The sequence below is a fragment of the Muntiacus reevesi genome, chromosome 1, assembly GCF_963930625.1.
Source record: "Muntiacus reevesi chromosome 1, mMunRee1.1, whole genome shotgun sequence".
Lineage (NCBI taxonomy): Eukaryota > Metazoa > Chordata > Mammalia > Artiodactyla > Cervidae > Muntiacus > Muntiacus reevesi.
In genome coordinates, this window is record NC_089249.1 from 194,891,067 (window position 1) to 194,903,642 (window position 12,576).

At 39.3% G+C, this 12,576-nt stretch overlaps 1 pseudogene; it reads left to right on the forward strand.

Moving 5' to 3' along the window:
• The first annotated feature begins 10,999 nt into the window (after nucleotides 1-10,999).
• Nucleotides 11,000-12,085, forward strand: LOC136156664 (heterogeneous nuclear ribonucleoproteins A2/B1 pseudogene; annotated as a pseudogene).
• The last annotated feature ends 491 nt before the right edge of the window (nucleotides 12,086-12,576 follow it).

The window sequence follows — 12,576 nt, forward strand, 5'->3', positions numbered from 1 at the left end:
CGCTCTGGAAGCGACAGGTACAACAGGTAAAACCCTGTAGTTAGCATTGACTAAGCACTGGAAGGGGCCTATAGACCTTGAGAAGAAGTATAAGCTGGAGCAAGGAACTTTCTGGAACTGAACTGACCCCACACTGCCCTCAACAGCTCCAGAGAAATTCCTAGATATATTTTTGCTATTATCATTTTTAATTTTTAAGTTCTTTACTACTCCTTTAATTTTCATTTGTATAAACTACTATTACCTTGCAAAAAAAAAGACTATTTTTAAAGCAAATTTCACATATATATTTTTGTAATTTTTGTGATTGATATTGCTTTGCATTTTTAATATTGTATTTTTGAGAGTCTAACTCCTACTCTAGATTTTTAATCTTTGATTTTTGATGTTTGCTATCAATTTTGTACCTTTAAGAATCTAATCTTCAGTACCCATTTTTACTTAGGGGTGTGATTACTGCCTTGATTGCTATTTCACCTTTTGACTCTCCCTTTCTTCCCCCAGGTCACCTCTATCTCTCCCTCCCCCTTCACTTCTCTACTTAACTCTGTGAATCTCTCTGGATGTGCCGGGTTGTGGAGAACACTTAGGGAACTGATTACTGGTTAGTCTAGTCTCTCCCCTTTTGACTGCCCCTCTTCTCCTGGTCACCTCTATCTCCCTCCTCCCTCTTCTCTTCTCTATGTAACTCCGTGGACCTCTCTAGGTGTTCCAGACTGTGGAGAGCACATACGGAATTGATTACTAGCTAGATTGCTCTCTCCCCTTTTGATTTCCCCCTTTCTCTTCCTGGTCACCTCTATCACCCTCCTCCCTCTTCTGTTCTCCATATAACTCTGTGAATCTCTCTGGGTGTCCCTCACTGTGGAGAATCTCTTTTCACCATTAACCTAAATGTTTTGTCATCAGTGCTGTATGGATGGAGAAGTCTTGAGGCTACTGCAAGAATAAGACTGAAAACCAGAGGCAGGAGGCTTAAATCCAAAACTTGAGAACACCAGAAAACTCCTGACTCCAGGGAACATTGATCAATAAGAGCTCATCCGAAAGCCTCCATACCTACACTGAAACCAAACTCCACCCAAGAGCCAACAAGTTTCAGAGCAAGACATACCAAGCTAATTCTCCAGCAACACAGGAACATAGCCCTGAGCATTAAAATACAGGCTGCCAAAAGTCACACCAAACCCATAGACACCTCAAAACTCACTACTGGACACTCCATTGCACTCCAGAGAGAAGAGATCCAGCTCCACCCACCAGAACACCAACGCAAGCTTCCCTAACCAGGAAAACTTGACAAGCCACTCATCCAACCCCACCCACAGGGAGGAACCTCCACAATAAAGAGGAATCACAAACTTCCAGCATACAGAAAGGCCATGCCAAACAGAGCGATCTAAACAAGATGAAAAGGCAGAGAAATATTCAGCAGGTAAAGGAACATGATAAATGCCCACCATACCAAACAAAAGAGGAGGAGATAGGGAGTCTACCTGAAAAAGAATTCAGAATAATGATAGTAAAGATGATCCAAAACCTTGAAAACAAAATGGAGTTTTAGATAAATAGATTAGAGACAAGGATTGAGAAGATGTAAGAAATGTTAAACAAGGACGTAGAAGAATTAAAAAAAAAAAGTCAATAATGAATAATGCAATAACTGAGATCAAACAGTAGAATAACTAAGGCAGAAGATAGATTAAGTGAGGTGGAAGACAGAATAGGGGAAATAAATGAAGCAACAAGGAAAAAAGTAAAAAGAATTAAAACAAATGAGGACAACCTCAGAGACGTCTGGGACAATGTCAAATGCCCCAACATTCGAATCATAGGAGTTCCAAAAGAAGAAGACGAAAAGAAAGGCCATGAGAAAATACTTCAGGAGATAATAGTTGAAAACTTCCCTAAAATGGGGAAAGAAATAGCCACTCAAGTCCAAGAAACCTAAGGAGTCCCAAAAAGGATAAACCCAAGGTGAAACGCCTGAAGACATATTAATCAAATTAATGAAGATCAAACAGAAACAGCGAATATTACAAGCAGCAAGGGAAAGGCAACAAATAACACACAAGGGGATTCCCATAAGGATAACAGCTAATCTTTCAATAGAAACTCTTCAGGCAAGAAGGGAATGGCAGGACATACTTAAAGTGATGAAAGAGAAAAACTTCCAACCCAGATTACTGTACCCAGCAAGGATCTCATTCAGATATGAAGGAGAAATCAAAAGCTTTACAGACAAGCAAAAGCTGAGAGAATTCAGCACCACCAAACCAGTTCTTCAACAAATGCTATAGGATCTTCTCTAGACAGGAAACACAGAAAGGTTGTTTAAACATGAACCCAAAACAACAAAGTAAATGGCAACATGATCATACTTATCAACAATTACCTTAAATGTAAATGAGTTGAAAGTCCCAACCAAAAGACAAAGACTGGCTGAATGGATACAAGAACAAGATCCCTATATATGATGTCTATAAAAGACCCACTGCAAACAAGGGACACATACAGACTGAAAGTGAAGGGCTGGAAAAAGCTATTTCACCCAAATAGAGACCAAAAGAAAGAAGGAGTAGCAATACTCACATCAGATAATATAGACTTTGAAATAAAGGCCATGAAAAGAGACAAAGAAGGACACTATGTAATGATCAAAGGACCAATCCAAGAAGAAGATATAACAATTATAAATATATAAGCACCCAACATAGGGACACCACAATATGTAAGCCAGATGCTAACAAGTATGAAAGGGGAAATTAACCCAGTAACATGATAATAGTGGGAGACTTTAATACCCCACTCACATGTATGGATAGATCAACTAAACAGAAAATAAGCAAAGAAACACAAACTTTAAATGATACAATGGACCAGTTAGAACTAATTGATATTTATAGGACATTTCACCCCAAAACAATGAATTTCACCTTTTTCTCAGATGCACCAGGAAAGATCACATCCTAGGCCATAAATCTAGCCTTGGTAAATTCAAAAAATTGAAATCGTTTCAAGCATCTTTTCTAATCACAATGAGGTAAGATTAGATGTCAACTACAGGGAAAAAACTAGTAAAAATGCACTCATATGGAGGCTAAACAACACACTTCTGAATAACCAATAAATCACAGAAGAAATTAAAAAAAGGAATCAAAATATGCATAGAAATGAATGAAAATGAAAACACAACAACCCCAAACCTATTGATTCAATAAAAGCAGTGCTAAGGGGAAGTTTCATAGCAATACATGCTTACCTCCAGAAACGAGAAAAATCAAATAATTAGCCTAACTTTACAACGAAAGCAACTAGAAAAAGAAGAAATGAAGACCCCCAGGGTTAGTAAAAGGACAGAAATCATAAAAATTAGGGCAGAAATAAATGAAAAAGAAACAAAGGAAACTAAATGGCAAAAATCAAGAAAGCTAAAAGCTGGTTCTTTGAGAAGATAAATAAAAGAGACAAACCAGAAAATAGAAAAGGGAACCCTTTTACACTGTTGGTAGGAATGCAAACTAGTACAGCCACTATGAAGAACAGTGTGGAGATTCCTTAAAAAACTGAAAATAGAACTGCCATAAAGCCCAGCAATCCCACTGCTGGGCAAACACACGAGGAAACCAGAATTGAAAGAGACACGAGTACCCTAATGTTCACTGCAACATTGTTTACAATAGCCCAGACATGGAAGCAACCTAGATGTCCATCAGCAGAGGAATGGATAAGAAAGCTGTGGTACATATACACAATGGAATATTACTCAAATATTAAAAAGAATGCATTTGAATCAGTTCTAATGAGGTGGATGAAACTGGAGCTTTTTATAGAGAGTGAAGTAAGTCAGAAAGAAAAACAGCAATATAGCATATTAATGCATATATATGGAATTTAGAAAGATGGTAATGATGACTCTACATGCAAGACAGCAAAAGAGACACAGAGATAAAGAACAGACTTTTGGACACGGTGGGAGAAGGTGAGGGTGGGATGATTTGAGAGAATAGCATTGAAACATGTATATTATCATATATGAAATAGATCAGCAGTCCAGGTTCAATGCATGAGACAGGGCGCTCAGGGCCAGTGCACTGAGATGATCCTGAGGGAAGGGATGGGGAGGGAGGTGGGAGGGGGGTTCAAGATGGGGACACATGTACACCCATGGCTGATTCATGTGAATGTATGGCAAAAACCACTACAATATTGTAAAGTAATTAGCCTCCAATTAAAATAAATAAACTAATTAAAAAAATGAAGATAGTATAATATATTTTGAATGCCTCTATGCATAGACAGTAAGAAATGAGTGAAAGTGAAAGTGGCTCAGTTGTGTCCGACTCTTTGAGACCCCATGAACTGTAGCCTACCAGGCAGGCTCCTCTGTCCATGGGATTCTCCAGGCAAGAATGCTCAAGTGGGTTGCCATTTCCTTCTCCAGGAGATGAGTAGACTTGTACAATTGTCAAATAATAGCTAAATTTTAAAACTGCAATGAAGACATTGTATTGTCTTCTGGTGAATGTCTACAACACCACATATGAGGGTTTCTTGCCCTAAACCCCAAAGAAAACATGTACCTTTAAGCCCAACTATGACTCTTCCAGAATGTTAGATGCAGAGGGTAAAGGTAAATGATCCCTTACAGTGTCAATGGTCAAAACCCTAATTATAGTGAAGCTTAAAAGATAATCTGATTCCTTCAATCAATTATTCACACATTGAATTAGCCACTATAGCTTAAGATTCCAAATCCTTTCTCCTTGTTATCTAGTCATGAGATCTAGACACAATTATCTAGCTGAAATACAAACCTGGGTTAGGGACTTAATCCCCAGTGACTAAGACTCTGTATTCACAATGCAAGGGGCCTGGGTTTGACCCCTAGTCAGGGAACCAGATCACATGTGTCACAACTGAAGATTCCACATGACACAACTAAGACCTGGAGCAGCCAAATAAATAAAATAAATATTTAGAAAACCTGAGTCAACCTTAACTTTTCACATGTATCTGGAAATTTATTATAGGAATTGTCTTACAGGTTTGAGATGGAGAAGTCTCATAAATGATCATCTCCAAGCTGAAGAAGCAGAAAAGCTGGTGGTATAATTGAGTCCAAGTGTGAAAGCCTGGGAACCAGGAGCTCTGATGTTCACGGGCAGGAAAAGATGGGCATTGCAGCTCAAGAAGAGGGGGTGGAATCACTGTTCCTTCATCTTTTTGTTCCATTTCTTTTGGTCCTCAGGAGATTAGATAACACCCACACTGATGAGGTTGGATGTCTTTTACTCAGTCTACAATCAAATGCTAATCTCTTCCAGAAATACTCTCAAGAACACACCCAGGAATAAAGCTTAACCAGCTATCTTGGTATCCCTTAGCCCAATCAAGTGGACACACAAAAAGTGACCAACAAGCATAGCTCTATCCAGCCAGCACAAATAGAAAATGACAATATGCTGGGGTCCAGCCCCAGCAGGATCCAGAGGTACCCTCAGGATGAACGGTGTTGGCGAGAGAGAGAGAAAGAGAGAGAGAGAGAGAGACCAGATGGGGGTGTTTGCAGCAGGGTCTGGCCATGCTTTATTTTTTACCGTAGCTTTTATACACTAAGTTAGTACATTTCTAAGGGGAAGATAGTTTAACATTACATCGGCTTGTCCTTCACAAAACCAGAGTGTTTTCTGCATACTTCTTTGTTTATGAGGGTCTTGTACATTATCTTCTGGCTTTGGGGCCTGTTAACATTTTATGCAAGTCAGGTGAATGTGAACCTATTTTCTGTTTCCGTGGTGACCTTAACAGAAAAGTTACAGTCTCATAGGGCAACAGTACAGCATGTCACAACAGAGTAGAAGTATAACCTTGTTAACACAAAGGTCAATTCTTTGCAGAAGTTGTCAGTTGAATTTATCTAAGAGGTTTACCCCACACAGACTCTGCAGCTTCAGTGAGGCAGCCTCTGCCTAGCACTCCTGGCTGACAATTAACAACCATCCCATTGTTACCACACTAGGGCTAAGCTCTTATTTTTCTAGATCTTTAACTATATTAACAATGGTTTCCATAACACAACCTTAGCACATTAAGATCAAAAGCACAGCAAGCAAAGGTTAACCCAAGAGCCACTTTGAGAATAGTTTTCTTCTTGTGTTTTCTAATAGGCCTTCCTCACTCCCCAAAGGGCTCTATGTCTATTAGGGCCTTTATATGATCAGGTTCTTTATGCTGTTTTATGATTAGGGTATTATAAGCAGTCATGCATATTAGTACCAAGGGCATAGAGGCATTTGCTAATCAAGCTAGAATGCCAGCAAAGGAGTTTAAATTTAAACACTCCTTTCATCCTGGATAATCTCATAAGATACCACCACCCAGGAAACTTATTGATTAAAGTTCTAAATTGATTCTTATTTGGAAAGAGATGGGGAAGGCCTTCTGCCTGTGTCACAGGAATTAGGGAGTAGTCTATTGAAGCAAACATCAGAAAGACAGATATCATCTTTAAGGTGAGCCTGGGGGAAGCTTTTCGGAATCCCTGAAAACCTGATCCGCCTTGCCTGCCAGGTTTTCTCCTCATGACCTTATCATGGGTGGGATCTCATGTGCTCCTGGCAACAATATGACCTATGTAATTTTAAATTTTGTAGAAAGCATACTAAAGAAAATAAATTGAAAGACGATACTGGTTTTGATAATATTTGTCCTTAAAGAAACAAAAAGAAATATTTCAAAATGTCGTCCACATCAGAAAACATTATATCCTTTTCTTCTTTCTGAGTCTTGAAAACTGGTGTCTTATGATTACAACCCTTGTTAAGTCAAAAGTTAAATTTGAAATCTGATCCATTACTCTTGACCTAGATTGAGATTTCACAAGATTGACAGTTCTAAGAGAAGACTCATACCAACTATTAACTTATCCTTTCTTACGGCATGTCTAGTCTACAGTTTGACCCATTTTCCAGTGTTTTTTCAGTATTTTTTTTTCCTCAGATAGGGTTATTATATTTACAGTATTCAGTTTGATGTACTTGACTAAGATATGGAATGCAAATCTCTTCCTCTGCTCAAGTTTTCAGATGATTTTGATGACTACAGATGCCTAAAATATTTTAATATGATCTAAGTTACAAATTTTCTTTATCTTCTTGAGATTTATTGTACTAAATGGAATCCATTTTATCCTCATTGAGCAACTGTTTTCTTTCAAAACTTAAAGTTGCATACTGTTTATGTTAGAGCTGAAATGAAGAATTTAAGTAGCTAAGAATATATTAATCCCAGCACAGACCAGATTACTAAACAGCAAGACAGTTTAAGAGAAAATATCCCAATAGAATCCAAGGGGAATAATCTTGGAAAACTCAGAACACAGTTAGAAGAGAAATGAGATGTGATGAAAAGGAAAGTAGAGAAAAAGTAGGGGAGAAATTGATATCAGAAGTGAAAATACACAAGCATGGTTTAAAAAGACACCACCCAATGGTTGCAATAACTCAACATCCTGAGTCAAATATTGTATATACACAAGATACAATAATGAGCTAAAATATGGTCTAAAAGCCAAAGTTAATGTAATGCACTTTTAGAGAATACAGAGGCCAAAGAAGCAAGAAAAAAGCTAATTGGTGATGTCTAAGGAAAAACAAAATAAGATGGATAACAACAGAGTACTATTTTTATACATTTTTGGCAGGGGGGATAGGGCCAAGAGGCATACAGGATCTTGGTTTCCCAACCAGGGCTCAATCCTGTGCCCTCTGCATTGGGAGCTCAGGGTCTTAACCAATGGATCACCAGGGAAGTCCTGTGAGCACCATTTTTTATAAGCTAAGAAGAATCAAATCCAACTAGAGTTTTATACCCAGCATCAACATTGCCCCAAGTAAAGATGTCTGTCAAAACTTAAGTCAAACACTTCGTTGTGAACAACATTGAAATTAGACAAAATACTAGAGTGAGTTGTTAAGTCCAAAGTAAGATAATTCCATATTAAAAACCAGGAATGCAAAAAGCATGAATAGGAAAAGAAAGGATAATTTCAAAATAATTATGAATAAATTTTGTTTCATAAAGCCCTTCTAGGTTTATCTCAGGGACATTAAAATATCTGTAGCATTAAAACAATGACAACAGTAATAGAAGAGTCAAGGAAGTTAAAATGGAATTGAAAGTGTTCTAAGATATGAAATTTAAAAAGATGGCAATGATAACCCTATATGCAAAACAGAAAAAGAGACACAGATGTACAGAACAGATTTTTAGACTCTGTGGGAGAAGGCGAGGGTGGGATGTTCTGAGAGAACAGCATTGAAACAAGTATACTATCAAGGGTGAAATAGATCACCAGCCCAGATTGGATGCATGAGACAAGTGCTCAGGGCTGGTGCACTGGGAAGACCCAGAGGGATGGGATGGGGAGGGAGGTGGGAGGGGGGATCGGGATGGGGGACACATGTAAATCCATGACTGATTCGTGTCAATGTATGGCAAAAACCACTACAATATTGTAAAGTAATTAGCTTCCAACTAATAAAAATAAATGAAAAAAAAAAAAAAAAAAAAGAAAGTGTTCTAAGGTATTATTAGCATTTGGGAAAGGTGCTAAAAATAATTATCTGTATTAGACTATTAAGTGAAGTATTTATAGTGTAATCACTAGTGTAACTACACACTAATGTGTGTATGATTGTGACTGACAAGTTTCCAGACAAAAAGTGGATTAATAAAAGTGTTAAACCCTAGTCAGTGAAGTAAAGGGAGTAGACAGACTAATTAGGTCAAAGGATCAGAAAAGAGTAAGGTAACTGAAATCATCAAACATTAACCAGGAATTAGTTGAAGGGTAAACATACAAAATACTAACTTTTTAAAAGAATGGCTGTGTAATATAGACATTACAGACTTGTCAACAAACATTTTGGAGCAGAATACCTTGGTTCGATCCCTGAGTTGGGAAGATCCCCTGGAGAAGGACATGGCAGTTCAGTCTAGTATTCTTGTCTAGAAAATCCCATAAACAGAGGAGTTTGGTGGGCTATAGTCCAAGGGCTCACAAAGAGTCACAGACAGGACTTAGCGAATAAACAACCTCAACAATTATTGATAAACATTCAAAAGGTCTCTATTTTCCCTTTTTGCTATTATAACATCAATTTCTGGAAATTTTTGTATATAGATAGAAACTTCTATTCCTATTTTGTTGGCTGCATCCATAGTGGGAGTAAAGGGAAAGATTAACTTGTTGATAGGAACTGCAAATACCACTCCATACATAGATGCATTAAAATTTTTAAACAATTTTTTCTTTTTTGGCTGTGCTGGGTATTCCCTGCTCTGTGTGGGCTTTCTCTAATTGTAGTGAACTGGGGCTCCTCTTGTTGCAGACCACAGGCTCTAGACTGTGGGCTCAGTAGTTGAGCTGGCACACTGGCTTAGTTGCTCCGCAGCACGCAAAATCTTTCTGGACTGGGGATCGAACGTGTGTTCCTTGCTTTAACAGGCAGATTCTTATCCATGGTGCCATGAGGGAAGTCCCATTTTTATCATCCAGGATAGTTTCTGACAGTGTTAATAGCCTCCTATTTTTGCATTTGTGTATAAAGACTGAAGAATCTCTCAAATCCCTTTGATCTGAGATAGGGTGTGTCTTTGAAAAATCCACTGATTGGGTTACCCACTCCCTTCATAAAAGGGGAATCCGGGGCAGAAGTCACTGCTTTCTCTGGCAAGCTACAGGCGGTCTCCATCGCAGGATTGGGTCACAGGACGGCTCTCGAATCAGGGGGAACCAGCATCGGCCTCTTTCACGGATCAGCCTGTTCTGGTAAGTGTGGCATCAATATTGATGGGAACAGAGTCCACTTGCATTCTTTTCTTGTTGAAATTTCCTAGAGTTAGCTCTTACAAGAGAACCTTATGTTATTGAAAGGTATATCCTAAGTGTTAATGTTACAAAATATTCAAGGTTTTGTATAGTTTTGCATTTGAAACTTTCTTGGAATAACAGGACAGATTAAAAACCAAGAAATGGAAATAATACTTGGCTCTGCTTTGTTTAAATTGTTATCCTCTGTGGAAAATTCTTTACCCACACTGTGGTTGAGTCCTTTTCTTTCTTTGTCTCTCTTTTTTTTTTTTTGCAATTAAGTTTTCTGCTCAAATATGTGCTCAGTTAGGCTTTCCCCTGGAGAAGGAAATGGCAACCCACTCCAGTATTCTTGCCTGGAGAAGTCCATGGACAGAGGAGCCTGGCGGGTTACAGCCCGTCTACAGGGTTGAAGAGAGTCAGACACAACTTAGTGACTAAACCACCACACCACCAATCTTTTCATCATCAGTAATTTTAATTTCTTCCTCCCTTTATCCTTTCTGGCTTCACTTTCCCCATGTGTGTGTATGTTAGTCACTCAGTCGTGTTTAACTCTTTGTGACCCCCATGGACTATAGTCTGCCAGGCTCCTCTGAGTACTGGAGTGGGTAACCATTCCCTTCTCAAGGGCGTCTTCCCACCCAGGGATGGAACCTGGGTCTCCCACACTGCAGGCATATTCTTTACCGTTGAAGCCACCAGGAAAGTCCCTGTAAGGGCAAAGCAAAAGGTAAATAACTCGGAGTAAAACCTTAAAGTCCACATTAGTCATCTATTCACTGAATATACCATTTGTGAGAGAAACAGTGTAAAATAAATAGATAATAATGCAGATAGAATTAAAAATGGGGAGAAATCAACATAGAGAAGGTAATATGCATCAGGAAAGGTCACTCTGTTAAATAATGTTTTGCAGAAAAATTGAAAGTTGCTCAAGACAGATTCAAGGGCGGCAGAGGCTCCAGAGGCAGTAACAGCATTCCTGAGGCCCGGACGTGAGGTTTTCCTGGAGGCTCTGTTTTCGGAGCAGCGGAAGCTGGGAGCCGGGACTGGTCAGGTTCCTGTTAGTCTCTGAGATCTCCCTCATCCTCCTCAGCTTCCGAGCCTGCGGTGAAGAAAATGTCAACATCTGATCAGTTGGAGAGGAATAAGAGAGATAAAGAAGAATTCTGCAAACTCTTTGTTGGTGGTTTGCGCTCTGAAACCACAGAAGAAGCTCTATGGAACTACTACCAGCAGTGGGGATATCTTACAGACTGTGTGGTCATAAGACACCCCGCCAGCCAGACATCAAGAAGGTTTGGTTTTGTCACGTTTTCCTCCATGGCTGAGGTGGATGCTGCCATGGCGGCCAGACCTCATTTCATTGATGGGAAAAAGGTCGCCCCCAAACGCGCTGTCCCAAGAGAGGACTATGGAAAACCGGGGGCTCTTGTCACTGTGGAGAAGCTGTTTGTTGGTGGAATTGGGGAAGACACGGGGAAGCATCATCTTAGAGATTACTTTGGGAAGTATGGAAAAATCAAAGCCATTGAAATCATTAGTGATAGGGAGTCTGGAAGGAAAAGAGGCTTTGGGTTTGTGACTTTTGATGACCACGATCCTGTGGATAAGATTGTATTGCAGAAATACCATACTGTCAATGGTCATAAGGCAGAAGTAAGAAAGGCCTTGTCTAGACAAGAAATGCAGGAACTCCAGCATTCTAGAAGAGGAAGGGGAGGAGGTAGGGTTGATTTTCTGTTCTTGCATGATGGTGGTGGAAATTTTGGAGCAGGACAAGGAAGGGACTTTAGAGGAGGATCTGATGGAGGTGGAAGAGGTGGTGAATCTGGGGATGATGACTATGGGTATGGAGGAGGACCAGGAGGTGATAGTTTGAGGGTTAGTCTTGGTTATGGAGGAGGACAAGAAGGCTGTGATGGAGGAGGGCCTGAACATGGCCACCAGGATGGGGGCTGCAGAGCTGGTTATACCAGCTACGGAGGAAGGAATGATGGAAGTCAGAATTGCAATAATTTGGGAAATTATAAGCAGAAACCTTCAAAGTACGAGTTACTGAAGAGTGGAAAACTGAATGGTAGGAGGAATATGGGAGGATCATATGGTGGAGGAAACTATTGTCCAGGAGGCCATGAAGGAAGTGGGGTTTATGGGAAAGAGGCGATATTGAGCTTGTTATTTGACAGGGGCTTGATTGTATAAATCAGGGAGAATGAGAGCATGGAGGAAACAGAACAGCTTCAGGCTATGGAAATAACAATATCAAGGAAACTCTCATTTCAGTCATGCATAAATATTTGGTGATGTGGCCCAAGGCATGAGAGCACACGCAGAGAGCTATTTTTTGAGTGGGCTTAATTATGTAAAAACATTACCTTCCTTGGGTGAAAAAATGATATAAAAATGCTTTTGAGACACAATTCTTTCTTTTTGAAATGTCCTTCCAGTGGCCACTGTTCAAGAGTATAGAAGCATCTCTTTCTTTGATAATGTTAAATTTCAAAGTTTTGGGTGACATGTGAAAATCTTCTAAGATTTTCCCCAACATTCTGAGAAACTACTAGCTAGAAATGCCGTGTAATAACATCATTCTTAAAAAAATTTAGGTCATGTGTAAAGAAGCTATTGTACATTGAAGATTTAATAAAATAATTTTAAAGGTGAAATGGTAGTAGTTTGTACCTACCTATGCA